This window comes from Cebus imitator, unplaced genomic scaffold (genome assembly GCF_001604975.1).
Source record: "Cebus imitator isolate Cc_AM_T3 unplaced genomic scaffold, Cebus_imitator-1.0 Scaffold20, whole genome shotgun sequence".
Lineage (NCBI taxonomy): Eukaryota > Metazoa > Chordata > Mammalia > Primates > Cebidae > Cebus > Cebus imitator.
Window position 1 is genome coordinate 5,294,891 of NW_016107335.1, and position 26,178 is coordinate 5,321,068.

The 26,178-nt window shown below is 39.1% G+C and overlaps 1 long non-coding RNA gene across 1 annotated transcript; it reads right to left on the reverse strand.

Annotated features, from left to right (window-relative positions):
• Positions 1–12,081: 12,081 nt before the first annotated feature.
• Positions 12,082–24,491, reverse strand: LOC108297187. Its single transcript, XR_001822130.1, has 3 exons — positions 24,032–24,491; positions 16,390–16,393; positions 12,082–12,118 (listed from the first exon to the last, which is right to left on the reverse strand). It is a non-coding gene; the product is annotated as an uncharacterized LOC108297187 (long non-coding RNA).
• Positions 24,492–26,178: the final 1,687 nt, after the last annotated feature.

The following is a 26,178-nucleotide window of genomic DNA, read 5'->3' on the forward strand; positions in this document are numbered from 1 at the left end:
TTATATTTATAATGAGTTTCTTGTTTTGCTATTTATTCTGTTTACTCTTCTCTGTACTTCTTGACTTGTGATTTGCTGATGTTAATTTTGGAAAATCCTCTGACTTTTGAAAATCCTCTAACATTTGAAGTGTTACTTCAAATGTTTCTTTTGTTTCTTGTTTTCCTTCTGGTATTCCAAATACATGTATATTATATTTTTGAAATTATTTATTTGACCTTACTCATTCTTTCCTCAAACTTGTTCATTCTGTTGATGAACCTATTGAAGATATTCTTTATTTATGTCAGTTTTTAAAAATATTTTTAGCATTTCCTTTTGATTTTTTTCTAGAATTCCCATCTCTTTTCTTACATTACCCATCTATTTTTGCATGTTAACTGTTTTCTCTATTAGAGTCTTTAACATTTAAAACAGTTATTTTAAATTCTCTATCTGATAATTTCCAAATTTGTGTCATATCTGAGTCTGGTTCTGATGCCTGTTTTATCTTTCTGACTTGTTTTTTTTCTTGCCTTTTTTCATACCTTAAAATTTTCCATTAAAACTCATACCTAAGTTTTCATACCTTAGAGTTTTCCATTAAAACTCATACATAATGTATTGAATAGTAATCAGTGAGGCAAATAGGCCTGTAGTGTGCATTTTTTGTTATTATTAATCTGGCTGAGAATCAAGCTATACTTAATGTTTGCTGTAGATGTAAGCAGCAGTGGCTCCAAACTCCTGTAGTATCCTAATTTTGTCTCCACTCTTGGCTTTGGGCATCCTTATATACTCCTCCACAGAGAGTCTGTGTTTTCTGGCTCTTTAGGTGTCACCCACCATTGTTATACTGGAGCCTTCTTGGTGTGGCGAGAAGGTTGGCATAGGGGAAGTATTCTATAATCTTGTGATTACATCTCGGTCTTTTAAGGGACCTATGTCCCTTGCAAGCATTTATTAGCTTTGCTTCTCCCCTTACAAGGAACAGGAAGGGTATTGGCATCCAGGGTGTGAAGTGACCTTCCCTCAAGTGGGATAAGTCTCTGCTAAAGTTTTTATCCCTCGCTAGGGGGTAGGTCTTTGTTACGGAGAATATTCTGGGCATATTTCACAATAACATTCCTTCCGTGTCCCCCACAGGTCCATGATGGCATTTTTCTCAGCTCTTTACTGTGAGAACTTGGTGGGGTTTCTGGAGGTAAAATGCACAAGTGTGTGGGATGCTAAGAGTGTGACCCCAGGAGTTTATCACTCTCCCCAGGCCCCACACTTGGGCTCTGGAAAATCACCAGGATTACCACTGACATGTTACCAAGAGTTTGTTTCTAGTGGTTTCTGCCCCAGGTAAACAGATCTCAGCTGTGGCTCCCCTAATTGAACTGTCTTTGCAGATTTCTAGGAACTTCATTCTCTCTTGGATTCACAAATTGTCACTGATTTTCAGTTCACTCAGGTTCTTCTTGTGGTAAGAGTAGAAGCAATGACTTTTAAGTTCTTTACACATTGGAGTTAAAGCCAGATGTCTCTTAATGTATCTTTTACAGACCTTATGGTCTCCTGTTTTATTCTTCCCTCAATTTATGGCTCTTCTATCTCACTATAAGCAGCAAGAGAAAAACAATATCTTCCCCACTGCCTGGAAATCTCCTTAGCCACATACCCAAGTCTATTAGGAATATCTTCTGTTTTCAGTATAACTGCAGATCACATTATCGCTAGGCACTTACCACATCATAATAAACATCTCTCTTCCAGTGGGATCACAGGGAGCCATCTCAGAAGCAGCCTACTATAACTCCCATCATTATTTTATATGATTAATACGAAGGCCAGAAAATTTAGTGTACTGTGGCCAGTTTTACTAATAAATCATATTTTTGACAGTAAAATCTGTAGCGTACAGATACGAGTGTGTTCATTAGAGATCCATTTTTGGTCCTGGATAAGCAAAACCATACAATAGATTACACAATGTTAGACTTGAAAAAACAAAGTGCAAAGGAGCTGAAGGATCCTCAACATTTCCTCTTTCCTCCATCACTGCCCATTCCCCAGACTCTCTGCCACAGCTCACTCTCCTTCTGGACACCTGTGAGTTGTGTCCTTGCTTCTCTGCAATGTCCTTGCTGCTTTCATGTCCCCCAAGCATCTTTTCAATGGCTCCTAAGTTGGAACAAACGCAGACCACCCCAAGTCTTGTGTGATAGAGGAATCCTCAAAGCTGAAATCTGGACAATCCAGACTTCCAACTTCCTTTCCTAACAGGAATAAGGAAATCAGTATATAGAACAAGTTGAATATGACTTAGGATTTACAAAATTAAATACAGCCTCACATAATTGGGTTCATTTGGCTACCATGTAGTTTACTTGACAACTACACATGTTGCTTTTTAAAAATTTCATTATAAATGTTAAAATATACAAGTCTATATCTGAGAAAAGAATGGATGTCTGAGGATAGCACTTGGGTTTCTGCTAACTTGCTCTGATGAATAAGCTGTAAGTCATTGTTATGCCAACAATCCTGTGAGTTTTTAAATCAAATTTCAGTGGCAATTTTATGTTTCTGAGAGCAAGATTTTAAGTTCCCTGCTCTTACTATCTTTCAGTAGTCCATTCTTTACACCACACTAAGCAAGCTACAAGGCATTAAAAATGAACTTACCTTTTGTGCATTATATTTTTACTGATGAAACTTTCTATCCATCTTTCAAAAGAGTGGGGAAGTTTTAGTTTAGCCACTTGCTATGCAAACTCATATCCAGCCTTTACAGTAGAGAGAGGCAAAAGCAATAACCAGGGACCTTTTTAATGCGACTGAAATGCTGCTGTCTCACCTTTAGCCCTGTATCTGGGAGAGGCATGAATTGAATTTGTTGTAGATCATTCTCATCAATCTAGAGGCAGGATCGAGAGAAAAGCATCCATGGTAATGAAGGTTTTCCTACGATGAACACCTAACACTTCCACAATTAAGTTAGTATTAGCATTTATTAATATTTTCTGAATGTTTTTTGAGCTTTCAATAGAGGTGAGGTCTCTGCCCAACACTCATACCAAGTACATATTTGACACCTTGGCATCTAAGGCAACTCTGGAATGCCCCTGAACCCAATAATGTCATGAACAAATTGCCAGTAACTCTAGATAAATACTGCAAAAGTTCTACGTTCCTAGGACCTATGATTAATAGTTGTATATTTGTAGGCACATCATGTACTCTTTGCAAGTAAATCCCGCTGAACTTGTTATTTTGGTTGCTGTGGCACTTTCTACCATTATTAAAGACCACTGATTACATAACCCCAGGCTAGCTGTGAAATAGTCCAAGATTGCCTTTGGCAAACAATTCCCACCAATCAGAAGACTGTTCTACATATCTTCTTCTATGGAGACCCATGCCATTGTACCCATTATCTGCCCCTGGAGTGTACCCTGTGCGAGTTCCCTTTGCTTTCTAGGGCTTATTGCAATGCTATCTCTGCTTTTTAAAAAATAAATAAATAAATAAATCTTGTGCTTTGTTTCCTAACTTCAGGTCTATTAGGTATTTCCAAATGACAGCCCAATTATTTAGCTTTTAGATTGTCTTTTCAATGCATCTCATAAAGAAAGAGAAAAGGGCTATTAAAGCCTTGCAGTGGGCAGTGACAGGAATAAATGTAGCTCTTCAGCAGGAGACTATCCTAAGTTTTCTGCACTACTTTGAAAAAGTTAACAGCTAGGGGTAGGTGAAGTCCACAGTATTTTAACTATGTTAAAGCATCGACATATAACTAATACTGACTGTACTTTGTCTTTGGAAGGTTATTCCAAATGGCATTGATGCTGGAGGAAGAACTGTGGAGAGGGACCACAGGGACCTCCACTGTCATTGCCACTGTCTTTCCCATGCCTTGCAGCAGACTCTGTTGGGGCCCTGCCCAGATCCTCTTGGCACTGGACATATCTGTGCCCACCGGCCTGACTTTCAATTGTAAGCGCCTATGTTGGCTGCCTGAGGGCTTTGCCTGCAGCCTATCTGGGTGTATGGCAGCCTGGAAGTTTCATGGAATTTATCCTCATATCCACAACCCTAGAGAACTCAAGAGTGGGACTTGGCAAATAAAGACACCAGCCCTCGGCCCTAAGACGGGATAATTTTGAGGCACATGTTCCACCCTGTTTTCTGATTTCCCAGGGCCCACACTGGTCACTTGATTGACAGCGCACCCTGTATTGGCGTCCCTTACCTTCCATATCTCATAGGGTAGTCGTGCGAATGCCCTGGCAGAACTACAAGTGCCTGGAGAGAAACAACGGAGGCCTCTGCTGCTGTGCTTTGGAATCCATGACAGCATCTGCATGCAATCACCACTTCCTGCGCCCAGCCAGTAACGGGAGCATGGCAGGGATACTAGTGCAGGCCTCGTCCTGGCAGGTGTGGGACCTTGTGATAGCCAGGTCTGGTTCAGGGACTTCCTGAAGAACTTCTTCATGCCCTAGAAGTCTCCCAGACGTATTTCCTTCCACTAGGAGCAGACTTAACGTGAATCTGGTAACATCCCAGGCACTCTATTTTTTTTTTCCCCACACAGGTATCTTCCCTAATCATGTCATTTCATGTTTATTCCCAACGTGGTGTCTGTTTCTTAAAGAACAAGGACTAACACATTTTCATTCCCACTCCCCCAGTAGGGTTCTTGGCATCACCTTCCCGCTGAACTGCTTGTATGTGATAATCCTTGATTTTGAGTCTATTTCTGGGGAAAGCCCCGAACCAAGACATATCACGAGGCATAAACTAACAACCATAACTTTAGTTTAATTTTCCATTTCATAAAATTTCATAATAATTAGAACTAGAAGGAGCCTCAGATGAGATATAGCCCAGCACACTCATGTTTCATATGAAGAATGAAGATAAATTAGTTCACCTCTCAGTCGAGATGCAGGCAGCAGTAGGAGATAGCTTCGGTTGATAATTGTGAGCTTAAGTATTATAGATTGATGACCTACCTATCAAAGCAATCATTCCACACAATTAATCCAAAATTGTTTGAATTTGCAGCTCTCTTACAGCAGTATTTTTGAACTAGTAGGTTGTAAATCCCAGGAGTACAAGAGCTATGAATGTGTAGGTTTGTTGCAATGTGTTACAAGAGTCTAGTTAACTCATTGATACACAACTATTTTCAAAATGTATTTACAAGCTACTATGAAAAATATTGTTAATTGGTATTTAATTAATAAAAGTATCTATTTTAATTCAGTATCTAATTTTCTCAGCCAGTATGTTCCACTACTTCAACTATGCTCTGATAAAGCTGTACGGATTGTTGTGACATTTGCAGAGTGGATTTCATATTAGGAAATTCTGGAAAATAAAGATCTGTTCCATTTCCCTGCACTAAATAAACCATGCAATTGGGATTAGGTGAATCTTTCCCTGATGGCTTTTTCCTTGACTAATAAAATCCCAAATCTTAGTTGTATTGGTTTGATTATATGGCACTCCTGAAAATATACATGAGCTTTTTGAACTGATTGTGTAAGTTAATTCAATGTTCCAAACTATTATTTCTAAAACTCTATAACATTAATATGACAAAGTCCATTCATTCTCTAGGTCTTACTATATTAATTAAATGTTAAAATCATGTTGATTGAATTCAGCAAGCTGACATCAATATTCCACTTGTTTTTTTCTTTACTGGTTTATTTTCAGCCACCCTCCTTGTATGCCTCATATACACTAACCATATATTACTTCTGACTGCCCCACACTTCTCTTTCCCTGATTCTTGTTTCAGGCATGCTGCTTCCCACATTTGGAGCAGCAAACACTCTTTTATTTGAAATCTCAAATACATTCAAACACTCTTTTCTTTGAAACTCAGATGCATTCTCAGTGCCTCGATAAGACCTGCACACTTTAGCACAGACAGCTTTACTGACTCTAATGCACTAATTCCTCAGGAATTTATGTCAAAATATGATACTTATGGTCAATATACGCACCATCATACCTATACGCAATATAGGTCAAATGTGACTTTTCAAATTTAAAGCCTGTTTCTCTGAAGACGATTTTCTACTCCACACATTGGATACACTAAAATATTTCAATGTAGAAACATAAAAATTTCTCTTTCTCTCTCTCCATACACACACACACACACACACACACACACACACACACACAAATTATTATAGTTTGATATATACATATATAAAGAAAATGAATTATTACAGTTTGAAAAAAGTCACTGAGGCTTTATTGGCATTGGTGGAACTGCCTAGACTCAGTCTGGTTAATGATTCTTCAATTATATTCTAAAGCTTCATTAGTAGAGCCTTATGAATTTAGCAAAAATCTGGGCTGGTTTTGCTTTTTGTTTTTTGAAATGCGGCCTCACTGTATCACCCAGGTTGAAGCGCAGTGGTGTGATCCCAGCTCACTGCAACCTCCACTTCCCAGGCTCAAGCTATCCTTCCACTTCAGCCTCCCAAGAAACTGAGACCACAGGCACACACCACCATGCCTGGTTAATTTTTTTGTAATTTCATTAGAAATCAGGTTTTGCCATGTTGACCAAGATGGTCTCAAACTCCTGAGCTCAGGTGATCCATCCACCTCAGCCTCCCAAACTGCTGGGATTATAGGCATGAGCTCAGGCCTGAGCTGGTTTGCTTTTGTATTCACTATGAGGAGGAGTTTGACTGAGCAAATCAATAATGTAAACAAAACTGAACTACTTAAGAGAAAAAATTATTTTCACACCATTTAGTAACATAATTTAGGTAAAATGTCAGTTACCTTTCTTGTCATGTTAAACACACATGACATACAATATACCATTTTAATCATTTTAAAGTGTAGAATTCAGTAGTGTTAAGTGCACTCACAATGTTGTATAAACATCACTTCTATCTTGTTCCCAGCTTTTTAATGATACCAAATGGAAACCCCATCTTTCTAATGGGAAATATCCTCATTTGAAGTCTACAGGAATGCTCGTTACAGCATTGCTTGTAATGCTGATGGGAAGTTGGAAACAACCTAAATATTCTTTACCAGGAGAGGAGATACAGAAAATGTGGTGGAGACACACAAAATGCCATGCACTTGGCAAATCAAAAATAAAATGCATCCATAGCAACATGGCTTGAATTTTACAAGACGGTGGACTGCATAGGACAGGGGTCTGCAAGCTTTTCTGTAAAGGTCCAACTGGTCAAAATTTTAGGCTTTGCAGGCCAGATAATTTCTTACAACTACTTAGCTGCAGTTGTAATGTGAAAGCAGTCATACATACTTTATAAACTAAAGAGGATACTTGTGTTTCAATAAACATTTATAAAGACTAAAATTTGCATTGTATGTAATTTTTACATGTCATGAAATGCTATTTTTTTTTCAATGAATTAAACATAATGGAGCTGTAGGCCATTATTCTAAGTGAACTAACACAGGAAGAGAAAACCAAATACCTCATGTTCTCACTTAAAGCAGGAGCTAAACATTGAATACACAGGGACATGAAGAAGAGAACAACAGACACGGGGCCTACTTGAGGGTGGAGGGTGGGAGGAGGCGGAGGATGGAAAAACTACCCATGTGGTACTATGCTTATTACCAGATAGGCAGTTTGTGATGAAAGACGGGATGTGATAACACACGAGGATGTAATGGAATCTGTACACTAACCCCCTGTGACATGCAATTTACCCAAATAAAAAACCTGTATGTGTACTCCTGAAACTAAAAGTTAAAAAAAAGTAAATACCAGTTTTACATAGTCTGTAAGAAAACAGGTGGTGGGCTGAAATTAGTCAGTGGGCCATAATTTGCTGACTCCTAGCCTAGGGGAAAGTAAGAAAGAGCATGAGATATATCACAGAATAGAACTTCCCAATATTCAAAAGATATGCACCAAAGCATCAATGTATATTTCCTAGAATATGTCCAAATAAAGGTTCCATCTTGAAATCATAAAAATAATCACCTATGGGCCAGGTGTGGTGATCACTCCACTCAGACCTGTAATCACAGCACTTTGGGAGGCCAAGGTGGGCAGATAACTTGAAGCCAAAAGTTTGAGACCAACCTAGCCAACATGGCAAAATCCTGTCTCCACAAAAAATAAAAAATTAGCTGGGGCATGATGGCACATGCTTGTGATCCCAGCCATGCAGGAGGCTGAGGCATGAGAATCACATGAACCTGGGAGGCTATGCAACCATAAAAAGAATGAGATCATGTTCTCAGTGATAACTGAGTAGCAACTGCCCTCTTTCATCAGTGAGTGAAATCTCCACTCACTCTGCATCTCACCCTTCCCACTTCATTCAGATTTCCTCTGTACAGGTTTGAGTTCCCACTCATTCTCTTACTTATAAAAGGAATTCATTAGCAGCCAGAGGTTGCATGGGAGATAATTTCCCCAAGCTACCTAGTGAGTGGTGGATGCAGATCAAGAACCTAGGAGCATTAGCCATGATAGGTTAACTTATGCCATGATTGCAAATCATTGCTGAAATATCTGTGGTTTATGATGACAAAGATTTGTATTTTAATTGACTCAAAATCTCTTGTGGGTCACATGGTGACTCAGAGACATGGCCTGTCTCCACTTTGCTGCTCTATCATCTCAGTGTGTGGCTTCCAGATTAGTGCAGCTGGAGAACAGAAGGCCAGAGGGCCACTCAGAGGATTTTGCTCCAGCATGGAGGGGATTTTCATCTCTAGTCAGATTCCCCTGGCTGGAATTACTCACATGGCTCTATCCAACTGCAGGAAAGTTGGGAACTATAATTTCTGTGTTCCCAAGAAGGAAACAAGCAGTTATTGGTGAGTGTGAGCAACAGCTCCCACAATAAGGATCTTTCATTTTGGCCCAGGCTTTTTCAGCTTGATAATGCCACTTTTTGCTCTACATTAGCCAGTGTGTTTACTGCCATGTTTGCAACACAGGCCTTCAGAGCTATCTACACAAGCAAGAGGAATACATGCTGGGGGGCTCAGTGAAGACCCCACAGAGGAAAGTCACTTGGATTTCGCTTTGAGGATTGAGTAGGATTTCAAGATGTAAGAAGAATCGTTTATTTCAAATGTCCACATCGAATCAGTAAAGGTAAGCAGGAAGGATTCTCACAGCCTGTCTTGGTAAACCAGTCAAGTCAGTCTTCCTCTAGTAAAACAGTTATGCAGAGAAAAATCACGCTGGATCTTTGAATGCTTGACTGGATCTTGGACTTCACCTCATGGTTAACAGGCAGGAATTGGTTCAATAGCCAGTGATTCTTAGCAGGAGGGAGGACTGTGTCATTTGGATTCTATAGAACCAATTTCACTCTCCATTTGTACTTGCAGATTCAGCTTCAACACCATTTTCTTTTTTTTTTTTTAATTTTTTAAACTTTTTATTATAAAAAATTTTAAATACACATAAACACATTATATTAGTATAGGGTAAGGATTAACGCCGTTTTCTTATGTTGTGAAAGTTGAAGAGCAAGCACTTGGAAGATAGTTGGCTGAGTATTTCTGCCTTGGGTTTTCTAAGACTAACCACCCAGTGAATTCTGCAACACCCTGTTAAATGATGCTCCCAGCCATGGAGGACCAAGGAAAGCCAAAGGCAGAGCTGCCTCTATGAGTGATGATACTGCTGCAGACCCTGATGGGACGCAGAGCATTATTAATAGAACAGGGCATAAGGATGCACGCTGTCAGAGCTACCCCGTCTATTTTTGTGTGACGCAGGGAATTTGTAGCCATCCACATTGATTTGTAATGGTGAACTGTCATTTCCAGTAACAACTGTCCATGATCATATTTAAAATAATATTGAAAATTCACTGAACACAATATTTTTAAAGGATGTCATCTTTTAGAAAAACACGTGTGGATTTTAAAGACAAGTAGATGAATACAACACCAATAATCATTGTTAAATTATCCTATGTTTACCTGGGATTGCAGTAAAATTAATGTTCCCTAGAAATTGTGAATGGTTAAATTAAAGCATATTAATAAAATGAAACACCAAACAATTTTTGCTTTTCCACTTTGGCATTCTTAATAACCTAATAGGATTATCATTAAATTTTAAAACAGGAAGAATTTTGCTTTATTGCCACCCTGGTTAATCTCCTTCCACTCCTGAGAAAAACAAACAAGCAAACAATGACCTCAACACCCATTTTTTTCCTGTACAACTTTCCCTCTCTCTCTCCAGGTGAAGTTTGTACTAGTGAGAGTTAGGAGATTTGATGAAATTATTCACCCAGGTGTAAGCACTGGTATGTTATTAATACTTTCTCTAAGAACATGCACAGCTTCACCAGGGCTTGCTGCTGCCCCATGTACTAAGGATGCAATAGTTTGTGGTTCTCTGGAGAGCTTTGCCACTTGTTTTGCAGGGAGAGGGCTTTAAACAATTGATATGAGAGTTTTTCTTGAGAATGAATTTTTATACAAAGAAAAGAGAGGGGAAGAGAACATTGCTGGCCTTGGGAGTCTGAAAAACAGACATAAAACAGGAAAGGAAAGAAAACAGTTTACCATCTTCATAATTTAAGGTTAACGTAGTTTGGATATGCCCCTACTCAAATCTCATGCTGAATTGTAATCCCCACTCTGGAGGTGGGGCCTAGTGGGGGTGTTTGGAACACGGGAGTAGATGCCTCATGGATGGAGTGGGCCATCCCGTTGGTGACGAGTGAGCTCTGAGTTCGCAAGAGATCTGGTCATGTGGAGGCGTGTGGCACCTGCCTCCCACTCTTGCTCTTGCTTTTGCCATGTGAAGTGCCTGCTCCCACTTCACCTGAGGCCTCCCCACAAGCTGAGTGCCATGCTTGTACAGCTTGTGGAACTGTGAGCCAATGAAACCTGGTTTCTTTATAAATTACCCCAACTCAGGACCTGGGGTAAAGACAGCCCAACAGTAGAAGGTGCTGTTGGCAATACCTGCTCTATTCCAGCCAAACAACAATAGAACCTGCCCCGGCCAGGCTTTCAGCAGGGCCAAGCTGGAGGCTGATTTTCCACCCTAGCTCCTGTCCCAGGGAAGCAGGCTGTGGGCTCCAGTCTCTCTGTGGTGTCAGCAGGATGTAGTGTGAGCTGGGTCTCCACTTTCTGCGATGGATGAGACAGAATAAGGCAATGCAAGGTAAAGTGGTCCATGTTCTGCTCCCTCTTCCCTCCGGTCCTGCCCCTGGGTCCAGAGGAGACTGAACATATACACAGCCCTGGTGCTACATCTCAACAGAGAAGCCGCCTATTAAAAAAGAGTAAATAGGATTCACAATCTTATAACATCAAAATGTCCATAATACAACAACAAAAAAATCACTCATCATAGCAAGAACCAGAAAAATCACAAATGAATGAAGAGTCAATTGAGACTCCAAAATGAAGATGACTCAAGTGTTAACAATTATCTGAAAAGAATTTTAGAACATTTGTCATAAAATGCTTCAATAAGCAATTATGTTTTCTCTTGAAACAAATGAAAAAAAAAAACAGAAAATTTCAGCAAAAAGTAAAACCTACAATTAAAAATGAAAATTATAAGAATACCTGAAACAAAAGGCTCTGCATTGGCTCAATATGTCATCTCAATGAAATGGAGGTGCAGGGGATGGAACCCATGACCTCTAGGATAGCTTAGTAGAATTTATTCCATCTGAAAAACCGAGACAACGCACACAGGACAGCAGGGTCCCGTGAAGAGTCAATTGAGAAAAAGAGAGCTACATTTGAGAGCTCACATTTGTATCCTTGGAGTCTAAGATAAAACAGAAAAATGTTGAAAGCAGCCAGAGAGAAATGAAACATTGCCTACTGGAGAACACCAATTCAAATGGTGGCAGATTTCTCATCTCAAACCATGGAGACCCGAAATGAATGAAGTGCTTTTTCAAGTGCTGAAAGAAAAGAAGAGTCACCTGCAAATTCTGTTTCCACAGAAATTATCCTTCAAGAATGAAAAAATAAAGATGTTTGCTAGACAAAAGAAAAGAAGAGAAATTTGTTGTATAACAAATCTACCCTTACAGAATGGCTAAAGGAAGTATTTTATTTTATTTCTTATTTTATTGGTTTTATTTTTTATTTATTTATTTTTTTGAGATGGAGTCTTGCTCTGTCTCCCAGGCTGGAGTGCAGTGGTGCAATCTCAGCTCACTGCAACCTCCTCCTCCTGGGTTCAAGCTATTCTTCTTCCTCAGTTTCCTGAGTAGCTGGGATTATAGGTGCCCAACACCATACCCAGATAATTTTCTGTATTTTTAGTAGAGACAGGGTTTCACCATGTTGGCCAGGCTGGTCTTGGACTCCTGAACTCCAGTGATCTGCCCACCTTGCCCTCCCAAAGTTCTGGGATTACAGACATGAGCCATCGCACCCAGCCACACCTCAGGAGTTTTTAAAAGTGATTATTTCATGTTTGACGCAAAAGCTACTATGCCATCTGATGGGATGCCCAATGTGTGTAGAAGAAATACCTGAGATGCTTAAAGGGTGGGAAGGGTAAAGACACCTAAAGGAAGGGTGAGCCTCTGCTTTACTCGACGTGATAAGGTGTCGCTTCTGTGGACTGGGATGGGTTTAAGCCATCACTTCCAGGGGATTGGGATGGGTTAGGTGTGCACTGTGGATCCATCGACATTGAACTCACAGTGGCTGTGCGTGTTGCAGCAGTGGGGCCAGGGAGCTGCGGGGCTGCCTAGAGCAGATGAATTGCGGCCCGAGATTCCCTCCCAGAGGAAGCAGGGTAGATTAGGTCGGGATGTTAGTTACGTTGAGGCCATTGTAAAGTTATGGATGTTTTTCTAAAAGTAGGCATTTAGTTATTAGAATTAACAAGCAAGGAGTGACACATTCTGACTTGAATTTTTAAAATATCATCCTAGCTGCTTTGTTGAGATTTAAGTGTAAGGGTTAAGGGCAGGTGCATTATGATGAGTGAGGAGGTTATTTCAGGAATCTAGGCAAGGTTATGGTGGGTGGAGGGGAGAAACCAGTGGGTTCTGGTAATGGTAGTTTTAACACAGAGCCAAAGGAAATCTTAGTGGTGGACAAGAGGGGACTTTAGGATGGCTCCCAGGAGCGTGGCCTCAGTGACCGCTAAGTGAGGTGAAGAAGACTGCCGGAGGGCAGACGGGTGGAAGATCAGAGCTCTGGTTACTGAGACTCCAATTAAGCATCCAAGCAGTTGGATATATAAATCTAGACTTCAAGGGAGAGCTACAGACTTGGGGATAAAAAGTTACTATGTGGAGAGCGCTTAAAATGATGAGATTGGATGCAGTTACCCAGGGAGCAAGCGTCAACTTTACTCATTTACATTTACAAAAATGTAAATCTGAACAGAATATCTGTAACATCAGCAAACAAGAGGAAGGGCTTCTCTATTTTTGGCTGGTGTACCTCAATTCTCCCTATAGCATCTGGCGCTTGATATTTATTTACCGAATGGACAGTGACATGTGTGACCTGTCCACCATGACCAGATCAGCGTCAGATCTAGGGCAGCAGTGGAAATCTTCTCGTTTCTAATTCAGTGGTCATTTATTGTCCTTAGCTCTCCTGCCAAATTTAATTCTCATTATCTCACTTGTGATCAACACTAAAGCACTTTCCATTTCATTTCTAATTTCTTTATTGCTTGTTATTTTTCATAAGTTATTCTTATGAAAGCTTATGAAGCCTTTAAAATTAAAATTAACTGTGTTTTTCTCTTATTTTAGGAAAAAATGAAGGCAAGATAATTTTGTGATAAATTTAAAAGAATAAAATTTTTTTTAATTTAATAAAAATGCTTTTTACCTATTTATAGAATTATAACAATATTCAACCATTTTAAAACCTGGTTGTTATAGATTTTCTCTACATCACAAGGAATTCAATACTATATTATATATTAAAAGCCTAAAAACCTAAAGATTGATGACAGTTTGTGTCACACAAGTTTTATAATAATAAGGAAAATAAGTATAGGGAATGTATTGATAATAGAATGTACATTTTCTTAAATATAAGCTAAATTAGATTTAGTATTGTACCAATTCCAAATGAATCGTTTTATCAGCACTAGTTTAGAGGAATAATTTCTTCCATACAGAGAAATTACTGTGTATACGCAATATTGCTAAAATATAAAAGCCATTAGGTTTTTGTTTATCCTTTTTCTGACTTTTCTCCATATAAATGAGAAGCAATTCTCACTTGAATCAACAATATATATTAATTTTTAAAAACAGAAATAAACATAAAACAAGGTTGTAATTTTTACAAACATAGGCTTTAAGAAACCGAACCCTGTGTTTTCCATAGAAACCACAGTCCAGTGTTTGCTATGCTCCCAGCAACTTCATAGAACACAACTACCATGAATAATGAGAATCAACACCACCTCTTTTTAAGCACCTTTAAATTCAACATTTTGATTTGACTTAAAATTTTTATCCGTGTGTGTGTGTGTGTGTGTGTGTGTACATGTTGGCAATGAAAGAAAATACATACACTAATTCTCCAAAATTCTTCTGGGTGATTTAATCAACATATATTTCTGAAGTTCCTGCTTTCATCAGCATTTCCTTAAATTCTTTGGAGAACATGGACATCTAAAGCATTCATTACCCTGGCTCCCAAATGTGCAACTTAATGCAGCATACATTACAAACAAAAATATAAGGAATATCATATTGTAACATAAGGCTACAGAAGCTTACTGGTCTGCCCCTACTCTAAAGACTGAAGTGGTCACATGAAGGGGCCACTTGGAAGATGCAGGGGCTGAAAGTGGTCAGCACCAGGGCAGGTCGGAGAAAGGGCAGTTTATTTCAGGAAGAATACATGATACTAGGCACACCATAAACATTATGGAAAGTAAATAAAGAGAAAGATTTATATTGTATGAAATATTTTAGAGTAATGTGATACAATTTGAAGTTAATGGGAAAAGACTGCTAAGTTATTGCTGTTTCATAACTATTTTATTGTGATTTAAAAGCTTTGCATAAAACAATATCTGGTATCTTTAGAACTAATATTTGATTTGAAATACCTTTCTATTAAAGCTTCTCTGACCATCTAATGGTCTTAAAAATAACATACGGGGATTAGGATGTGTCCTCAAATAAAATTGCTTTTCAATGGCGTTAAGGTATAATAATGGCTGTATGTTTACTGTTTTTATTAATATGACACATTGTGTGATATCTGGGCCCAGCAGCTGTCTCAGTTGTGGGCGATATTTATATAAGAGCAAACCTGAGAAAGAGGACAACTCTGCAGAGTCTGCAGCGTGAGCCCTTCTTGACTCTTTTCTGCAGGTAGGGGATGAGAGAGCTGCCCCACGGCTGGGCTTTTACGTCTGCTGGCTGCTTACAGGATGTCACACTGCTGAATCACATGTCCTTGAAGACCAGCAGAGGATGGTGGGTGTGACACTGGCCATGCTGTGTAGACAGTGGCAGAGCGAGCCCAACAGGACCCTTGGAGTCTACAGAGGAAGATAAAGTCATGCATGGATAATGTCCTGTGACTCGTTCTGAAATATACAAAGGCTGCCATTTTTCAGAGACAGAGCAAATTATCCTACACCCCTTTATACCCTAAAATTTAATTTCAAGTTGCCTAAGTCTGCAAAGATTTCCAGTATCAAGTACAACTGGCCTTCAAATCCCCTGATATCCACTGAAGCTGTTTTGGTTTTTTGTTTTCACTTAATTTCAATTTTTTTTCTGTGATCCAATGCACAGCTCTAGCATTGTGACTTCCTTAACTAAATTAATACCTTTAATCTGGTTGTAGTAAAGTCTTGCTGTAACCTGAAATCCCTTGTTTCTCCCTGGTGACATTGCATCATGTGTCTTTGGTTTTTTGAGGACTGATTTTATTGTTTAGCTCTCAGAGGGTGTTCTTATTTCCAAGTAGCTTGAAACTACCAAATACCAATCATAATAACCAGGAGTACAAACTAATAACTTGGGGTAGTAATAAATAGTACAATTTTTACTTACAGCTTATGCTATTTTTCTAAATTACATGTTGATCCTTTTTAGTGGCAAGCTGCCCATAGGTATTGGTGATGAATAACAATTGAAACAATATGCGTTGAGATCCCCTCTTACTCTGCAAATGTAACGAAGCATACATCTGCCAGATGGAAGTTACAGTATGATGTACCCTGTTGCAGGGTTGCTAAGTACAGTTTTTCTTTCCCAGCATTTTCGCCGGTAACTTTGTTTATAGACTCAGTCAGTAGGGTACATAGCAGTCTGAGCTTGAAAACTTAAGAATTAATTTCAACACATCTTTGACTATTCCCTAATGTTCTGCACTCCAACATGTTACAGCTAAGCCAAGGGTAACTAGTGTTTTCTGATGAAGAGCTGTTCCTTCCAGTACCCACCTGCAAATCTGAGAAGATACGTTGAGTGTTAAGTGCTAGAGAGAGAAAAATTATTGACCCCACTTTAGAAATACCCCATACTGATGAAAGCGATGTGCTTGGGCATGGTTTGGAGAACCAGTGGGGTGTTTGGAATGATGACTTCAGTCCATTTTAACACTGGAACCCTGATCCTATGTTATAATAAGATAGACACATGGCAATAAATTTCATAATCAAGTATAATATGCTTATCATAATGTGTGTGGTTTTTTTGAGCTAAAGTGAAAGCCTCCAGATTGTGTCATAGAACTGATGTTTATTGTGAATTTTAAACATAAAAATTGACCTTCCCAGTCTTAAAACTTAAAAATGTTACATTTGTATTATCAGAGCTCCTTTCTTAGAAAATCAATGATCGGACCTCTCAGATAGTATCAAGGAGCTGAAACTTACCAGATTATGCCATTTGGACAATGAGACACCAAACTCATAATGTGTAGTGATTGCCTAAATGACCACCTGCTTCCTGTTGACCAACTCCTCTTCCTTATCGTTCTCTAATTCCATTTTCTCACACTTGGTTACACTTCTTCCTTGCTACACAAACCCATAATTTCAGTTGCTCAGGCAGATGGATTTGGCATCTCCTCACCTACAGCACCCAATTAAAGCCTTCTACTGTGGCAGTACACGTTATCTCAATGACTAGTTCTCTATACAGCAAGCAATAGGACCTAGACCAAGCCCTTGGCCTTTTGGTAGCAAAACTAGCTTCCAGAGGACATAGGCATACTCTGCTACATTTCCTGCCTCCCTTGAATATAGCATCAAGTTTGAAAGTGGCCCTACAACTTTGGTGAGTTGGCTTTTGTGACATTTAAATAAATACTCATTAAACCAAATTGCCCCCAGGATTCTCCACAAAAATCTCATAATTATAGAGCCTGTGGTGTCTGAGTTCCGAGGTTTTACTTCATTATTTTCTAGGAAAATTTTGAAGTAGAAAAAAGAAATTAAAATGCTCCAAAAGTCATAACTTAAGAACATGTCCTAATTCTCTATAGATTGCATGTTTAATGGAAGAAAATGCTTCTTGCTGGGATAAAGATGCTTCTTAGGACAATTGGAAATCAGCCAAAAGTTTTATAGGGGACTTTTTTCTTGTTTTTGCTTTTGAGTTTTTCTTTAGGCTTATGAAGAGCATAAATGCATCAGCCTATTAACAGACCAGGCAGATGCCCAGTCATATCTGAACGATACCATTTCTTTAGACTGAGTAGATAGGGGTTTTACTTGAACCCTAATATATTCCCATATGTCTTCCTGAAATCTAGACCTTAGGGGTCTTCTGTGTAGATTGTTGCGTATACCTGCACTCAATACACTTACCTAGTCAGCTGCATATAGACTCTCAGCCTTGGGTCACCTACCCACTCCCTTCCAGAGTAGAGAGTCAAGCTCACTGCAAGGGAGCAGGTTGCCCAGGGAGCCCAGTGCCCCTTGAAAAATGACAATGAAAAGATGGCTCTACATATGCGGTTCAGTAACTAGCAAGAGAAACCATTTGCAGTGGCATGTCTTTGGAATGATCATTTGCCAACTGCAAGAGATAAGTATTTTCATCTTATAGTATAATTTACCCCAAGACACAGCTCCATCCTTTCTTACCAAGGGTGTGTATGTGTGCATGAGTGTGTATATCTGCAGTTTACTTATTGATTAAGCAATATTGCAGGTTCTCTAAAGCTTGTACCTCTTGGGCTATTACAAATTTTATTTGACTAGGAAAAGAATATTTTTAGGAACTCACTCAAAAACGAACACATGCTTTGAAATAGAAATCTAAACGGTTTCTCCAAGTAAAAACTATCATGTGTTTCTGCGTTCCTACATCTAGAGAAATACACAACAGGGAAGCAACGTAGAGAGACATAAGAGTCAACTGGTTATGGCCAAGTTGTATTAAGACCCTGCAGAAGCTGCATGCATGTGGCTGAAAAGGACATGATTTCATTTTTTATGGCTGTGTAGTATTCTATGGAGCGTATGTACCACATTTTCTTTATCCAGTCTTCCACTGATGAACCTCGAGGTTGAGTCCATATCTTTACTATTGTGAATAGTGCTGCTATTAACATATAGGCATATGTGTCTTTCTGGTAGAACAATTTATATTCCTTTGGGTATATACCTAGTAATGGGATTGCTGGGTTGAATGGTACTTCTGTTTTAAGTTCTTTAAGAAATTTCCAAACTGCTTTCCACAGTGGCTGAACTAATTTACATTCCCATCAACAGTATATAAGCATTCCCTTTCTCTGTAAACTTGCCAGCATCTGTTGTTTTTTGACTTTTTAATAATAGCCATTCTAACTGATGTGAGATATTAACACAGGAACAGAAAACCAAATACCACATTTTTTCACTTATTAGTGGGAGTGAAACAATGAGAACACGTGAACACAAAGATAGGAACAATAGACACAGAAGCCTACTTGAGGTGGTAGGGTGGGAGTAGGGTGAAGGTTCAAAAACTACCTATTGGCTACTATGCTAACTGCCTGCGTGACAAAATCATTTGTACACCAAACCCTAGTCACACATAATTTACACATGTAACAAACCTGTGCATGTACCCCTGAACCTAAAGTAAAAGTTGTAAAAAAAAAAAAAAAAACTCACACACACACACACACACACACACACACACACACACACACGTGATGTGGGAGTAAAATAAAAACTAAAGAAGTTGGCTTAAGTGACATGTAGAGAACATTCCACCCCAAAACAGTAGAATACACACTCTTCTCAAGTGAATATGGTTCATTTAATAAGAATAATTATATCTAATGTATTAGAAACCTTAATAAACTCAAATCACGCAGAGTATTTTCTTGAGTTGCAATGAAATTAACTGCAAATAAATAAGTAAAAATGATATGATTGTCCTCAAATATTTGGAAATTAAAGCAATTCTACTTTCTTATGGGGAAAACTGGGAAGACTCAGAAAAATTAAAACATATTTTTTACTAAAACAAAATGAATATGTAACATCAAAATTATGAGGTAGCTAAAGCAGGACTTTGAGGAAAAATTATAGCATTAAAAAAAGATCTTGCCAAAGGATAAAGAGAGACTGGGGGCTGTTGAGTAGTTAATGGGTAAGACTGGAAGCAAGAGAGCCTCTGCTCTAGTTTACAAGGAGGCTCTTGTCTCCTCCAGTGGAGGGGAATGGCATAGCTCAGACAATTAGGAAGACCTAATTTTTAAAGCTGCGGAGCTCCAGGGACATATGAATGCATGGCTGAGGTCACTGCCTGAGTGAGAAAAGGACTGAGACCAGGGAACATGGTACAAGGACATATGTCTGGACAGACATCTCTCCTTTCCTACCAGGCCAATACCAAGAAGGAAATGCTAATATAACCCAGCTGGAAACATGCTAGCCCTGATAAGGGAGGAAGGACTCGATACACCCAAAGAGCTGAATGAATTAGCTCATATGTATGAGCATGAACCAGAGAAGCACTCCTGGGATTAGATTTTGAGGACTTTAGATCAAGGCCAGAATGTAAGACTGGATAAACAAAAATATAATGACTTAAGAGCACTTTCTCAGTATAAAGGATTAATACTCTAGCAATGACTGTAGGAAATGGTGCAAACATGCTCCTGGAGCAGCTCTTAGAAACTTGAAGAAAGCAATACCGAATACTCAGCAAAGTGGAAATGCCCAGATTACCCTTTCAGAAGCCAGAGGATAAACTGAAGGAAGTAGAGATTGTAGAGGTGTATGTTATGTCAGACAAAAAGACCCAAGAGAAGGTCATATTCTATGAGAAGGACCAGAAAGCTCACTCTTCACCAAGACCATCAAGAATGTGCTGGGAGAGGGGTCAATAATAAGTTTGGTGGTAGCTCTCCTGGTAGTTAGAGAGGCCGTCAAAGGAGTCCACTCAGCAACATCCATGAGGATGATAGAGCTCCATGCTTGGAGATGCCAGGTTCTGGGGCTTCACCACTAGATGCCAGGAGGTTTCAATGACCAGAAAGGTCAGAGGTGTGATCAAGAGGACATGACCCACAGGGACTTGCAGGGATGGTTAATAGAGAGTCTGTAGCAGGTAAATGAATAGGCAGCCATGAAGAATGCTGCTTAACATCTATAACTAGGGAAAAAACTTAGTATGGAGTATTAGAAAGTCAAGCACAGCCACTCTGTTAACAAGTCCAAGTTCCCACTCAGCTCCAGACCTCAGCCAAATTTTCAAATTCAGAATCCACTGGCATAACTTCTAGGAAGAAAGACCCTACCACACCATGGCATATGCTGTGAAAATCCCCTCAATCTTCCTCAAAGGGATCTACAGCCATGTACTTAGGCTTCTTCATACCGAGGAAAAAAGAATAACAAGCTATTTCAAAGACTACTGAACAAAGGGCCTGAATTCACATTGATTGACCAGATAAAGATCCAAAGACCTGTCACAGCCCAGCTTTGAGGCGCGGAGGGCTATGAGGGTTAGGCCAAATCGGAAATCTTGGCTAACGTCCACCTTTTGGTGGTCTGCTAGGTCCATGAATCTACTCAAACGTCATTTCCACAACTTCCAAGTACATAACTGGAATTGACATCTGTAGTAATTGTGTTAACCCCCGTGTTGGGTTTCTGCAATGAAGGACAAAAGCTGTCATCCTGGGGAAAGGCCAAGTGGAAACCTCTGAAATTCCCTCTCACCCTTCTGCCAAAACAGTAAATAAAAAACAGTATTGTATCCCGGGAGAGACAGAGACAGCAAAGACTTGTGCCACCATTAAAGATCCAATATAAGAATAAGGGTGATCCCCGTCATGTCTCCATTTAACTCAACAGTTTGGCTCCTGCAAAAACTGGGCAGATCCTGGAAGAAGCCTACAGATGAGCACAGACAAATACTAGCTATGTTTGCAGACAGATATGGTATAGCTGCTGGAGCAGATAAATATGGCCTCATATTTATTGCAGGCAACCATTGATTTGATAAAAGTGGTTTTCCCATTCTAGGTAGCAAAGATGAAATAATTCATATTCACTTGGAAGGGGAAAAATATTTATTCACATTTTGCCTCAGGGTTACACTGATTCTCTCACCCTCCTGTATTGTGGTCTCTCTAGCCTTCCTCAGATCCTACCTTAATTTCCCCTAATAAGTCCTTTCATGTCTTCTTTTCAGAATATCTCACCAGCACAAGGAGAATCTCGGAACCTATAGAATATCTGACAGAGGGGGGGAGAGAGAGACAGAGAGAGAGAAAGGAAGGAAGGAAGGAAGGAAGGAAGGAAGGAAGGAAGGAGGAAGGAAGGAAAAGGATATCTGGATTCAGGACTAGATCTAAAATAATAAAAATTTAAAATGAATATCTGACCCTGTGAACCTAATTTTTGCATATCAAAGTATTTTGTGTTAACTTGTTTGTTTTTTTAAAAAAATAAATTAAGTTTAAATTCAGCATGGCCTAGTGAAGACTGTCAACCATGGCTGCATGTTAAAATCACCTCGAGAGCTTCAGAAAATAAAAAAATAGCAAGACCTTTAGCCTGCTCCCAGAATTACTGATTTCATGGTCTGGATGAGCTTAGCCATTAGAATTTTGACAAGTAAATGAGTCTCCATTTTCTCCTGTCAGAGAGAAATCGTATTTTTTATCCTGCATGGCCATTATAATGATCAAAGCTGCTCGAATACTCTTGCCCAGGGCTTGCTCCCTCATTTCTGCCAAAGATTTTATAAAATATTGGCTTCGCGGAGGTGCCCTTCCTGTCACCATAGCAAAGGTTGCGAGCTCCCCCATGACCCTCCCGCCTTGTCCCTGCTGGATTCTTCACCAGGGCACTTACTGCCTTACAGTACCCCATAGGACTAGCATCTTCACTTTGTTCATGGTGCATCCTCCTCTCCTGGCATGTAAAATAAGGACACAATAGGGACTTTTTGACCTTTTGTCCACTGCTGCAATATCTAGGTCAGACGTTGGCAAACTACAGCCCATGGACTAAATATGATCCATGCCCACTTTTCCAAATAAAGTTGTATGAGTATGCAGTTGCCCCACAGGGTGTGTATTGTCTGAGCTGTTTTTGTACTGCCCTCATTACAACAGAGACTGTGATGTGGCCTGCAAAATCAAAACTATTTATTTTCTAGACCTGTACAGAAAAAAGTTTGCCAATCCTTGGTATAGGAAAGTATCTGGCATGTAGTATGTACTTAATAATATTCTTTCATTTATTCAACAGGGTGTCAAGCACAAAATTAGCACATAAAAATGGTCAATTTTATGTTTGCTTGATTACAAGTGAGTGTGGCCAGATCAGAGAATCAAATCCCTCAAAATTCATAGAGTAAAATGTTTATCCAAATGAGTTAAAGTAATTGGAGGGGATAGTCTCTTTACCTTCATACATATATATATATATATATATATATATATATATTTTTTTTTTGGTAGAGGTAAAGGGAAATGAGTAGTAAAAGGGAGGTTTCGCTTTCTAATCCTTCTTCTGCTCACTTAATTTTTGCGCTTGTTTGCAAGTTTTAATAATATCAACCAAAATAATTCTCCCTACTTTGTAAATGGAGTTCTTTTGTTACCACTTAAAAGGTGAATTTCTCTGGGACAGGGGTTCAGGCCCCTGGCTGCCCCTCAAGCTTTGGGGTCTGCGTGATCACCTTCTGGCAACCTAGAAGGGACGCTGTTTGGAAGCTGTGCTTACCATCATTACCCTGACATTGATTTTTAAATTGTCCATTAGCGTATTCATAAGGGAGCATATGCTTTTGTTTTTTTGCTAGAAGTGAAACTGAGAAGTTGGAGAACTTTATTAATGGGATCCTGACTTTGCCTTTCTTCTTCCACCTTTAAAGCTTGATCTTCTATGAGATACGGACTTCTTTGCAGTCCGATACTTTACAGACACCTCTCAAAATAAAGCTTTTAAATTCTAAAACAAAAAGCCATGAGGTGACAAAGGAAACAAATTATGTTGAAATTGTAGTGCTAGAAATAGAAGTTTTTAAGTAAAACTTTAAAAGCAACAAATATTTGATATAATAATTTATGTGATTAATGTGGTGAGTACAATAATGATCACAATTTCAAAGTCACGCTGAGAGTAATCATTTCAAGATGTTTGCAGCTACTGTGCATGCGATATTAAAATACTGAAAGTAAGAATTTCTGGGGGTAATACAGTCACAGGTATGGCTAATGCAAATGTGGCTGTGGCCTGGATGCGGGTTTGAAGTAGAGGCGACATTTTAGTTAGCAGGAAAGGAGAGACAGATGTGTGTCTTCCCTGCATGCTTTCTGACCCTTTTTCCACTTTCAGCATTACATTCGCTTGTGCACGCTCTAGCCTGCTTCTTCTTCAGAAAGTATACTTCACCTTTCTCCAGTTTAGCTTTATGACAAATATGAGTCCATACAGTTTTATTACTCCAAAAGAGGTACATTTTAACTGTACTTTCAGATCCCCAGTAAGATCTTATTTTCCTTCTCAAGAAGGTGCTGACAGTAGCCCCTAAGATCATATACTGAAGTACCAGCTCCTGAAACCTTCACGCAGGTGTATTAGAACTTCTACGTATGTTTATAATTAGTCCAGATGTACATCAGTCAGTTTGGCACAGCTACTGCACGGTCCGAAAGCTGGTGAGTTAGATATACAGTTGCAAAATTTTCAATTTATCTATTAGGCAGCAGTAGGCTACACTTGGCCCTATGTAAAATAATTCATGTAACATTACAGGAATTCGTCTTTTGCACTGCCTGGCTATCCTGCTTTTATGTGCATTTATTACTAAGAAGTTGTACTCATGGAGTATTGTATTATTATTGTTGATAAAATAATAATGATATTTTGCAGTCACCATGCATCTTTCTTTGTTCCCTGACTTTGTTTGCACTGGAAAATTAAAGAAACAAATTGCCATTTAGTACTTCTCCACCTCTGCAGTAAAAAATCGGCAAGAAAACACAAGCTCAGAATTATCAATGAGCAGATGCTAACAGGTTATGAAACTATGCAAATCACACGACACTGGAATAAATGAACTGAAGTTGCTGCCTTGCTGGTGGAACTCAGTAATGGAGGTTAGGGAAATTTTTGAAAACAAAAAGAAATGTCTGTAATTTTTTTTATATTGTGCTTTAAGTTCTTGGGTACATGTGCAGAACATGCAGGCTTGTTATATAGGTATACACATGCCATGGTGGTTTGCTGCATCCATCACCCCATCATCTACATTAGGTATTTGTCCTAATGCTCTCCCTCCCCTAGCTCCCCCACCCACAACAGGCCCCAGTGTGTGATGTTTCCCTCCCTGTGTCCCTGTGTTCTCATTGTTCAACTTCCATTTATGAGTAAGAACATGTGGTGTTTGGTTTTCTGTTCCTGTGTTAGTCTTCTGAGAATGATGGTTTCCAGCTTCATTCATGTCCCTGCAAAGGACATGAACTCATCCTTTTTTGTGGCTGCATAGTATTCCATGGTGTATATATGCCACATTTTCTTTATCCCGTCTATTACTGATGGGCATTTGGGTTGGTTCCAAGTCTTTGCTATTGTGAATAGTGCCGCAGTAAACATACATGTGCATGTGTCTTTATAATAGAATGATTTATAATACTTTGGGTATATACCCAGTAATGGGATTGCTGGGTCAAATGGAATTTCTATTTCTAGGTCCTTGAGGAATCGCCACACTGTCTTCCACAATGGTTGAACTAATTTACACTCCCACCAACTGTGTAAGAGTATTCCTATTTCTCCACATCCTCTCCAGCATCTGTTGTCTTCTGACTTGCAACTTTTTTTTTTCTCTTAACTGAGCCTTTTCTGGGAGGGAAGAAGTACTGATAAATTCACAAACGCTGTTTTGCTTACTCAGTGACATTGTCCTCCCCTTACATTCTTGCTGCAAGATACCCACTTTTCCTTTCTCCCATAAAATGAGATTTTAGGCACATAAACCTAGGAGATTTGTGCCAGCCCAGGAGATGTGAGATAAGGTGAGGCTAAGAGTTTCCCAACTGATATCGGTCGTTAAAGTCAAAACAAAGAAAAAATACTCATAGCAATTTTATATCATGCAAAATAGATGTCTTCTTTTATGATTCTAATGTAATCTTACAGAATAATAATAAGAAATGGAAAACTGGAGAGCAATGATTGTTTGATTAGGGTAGTGGATACACACTGAAAATTACTAAATGTACCAGGATTTCAGATAGTCATTGCTAAATAAGAATATAAAAAAATATCTCCTGCCCCTAAGGGCTTGAAAGTGCAGTGAAACAGACAAACAATAATCTATTTATTTAAAAAACTGTGTGATTAATGCTTTGAGCTAAATAAGTGTAGGTTGCTAAAGCAGCAAAGAAGTTTAAAGAAGGCTTCCTACAGGGTGTGGTACTTGAAGTGAGATGAGATACAATGAACTAAAAGATGTTGTCTAAATGAGGAGAGGTATGGAGGCTTCCTATTTAGAGAAAACAGTAGGAAGTCGAGAGAGATGAGCCCAGTAAAGAAATGATGATAATTTAATATGGCCACAGGAGTCCACAAATTGTACAGGTGAACATATGTCCTTCATATGAGCTACTTTCTCAAAAACATGACGAGCAAGTAGAAAGAGAATGAGGGACATATGTTCACTGGTACAATTTAAAATTCATGTAAAAATTTTACATAAATAAATTTATGTTCACCTCAACAAATTGTACATGTGAACATATGTCCCTCATATGTTCACCTGT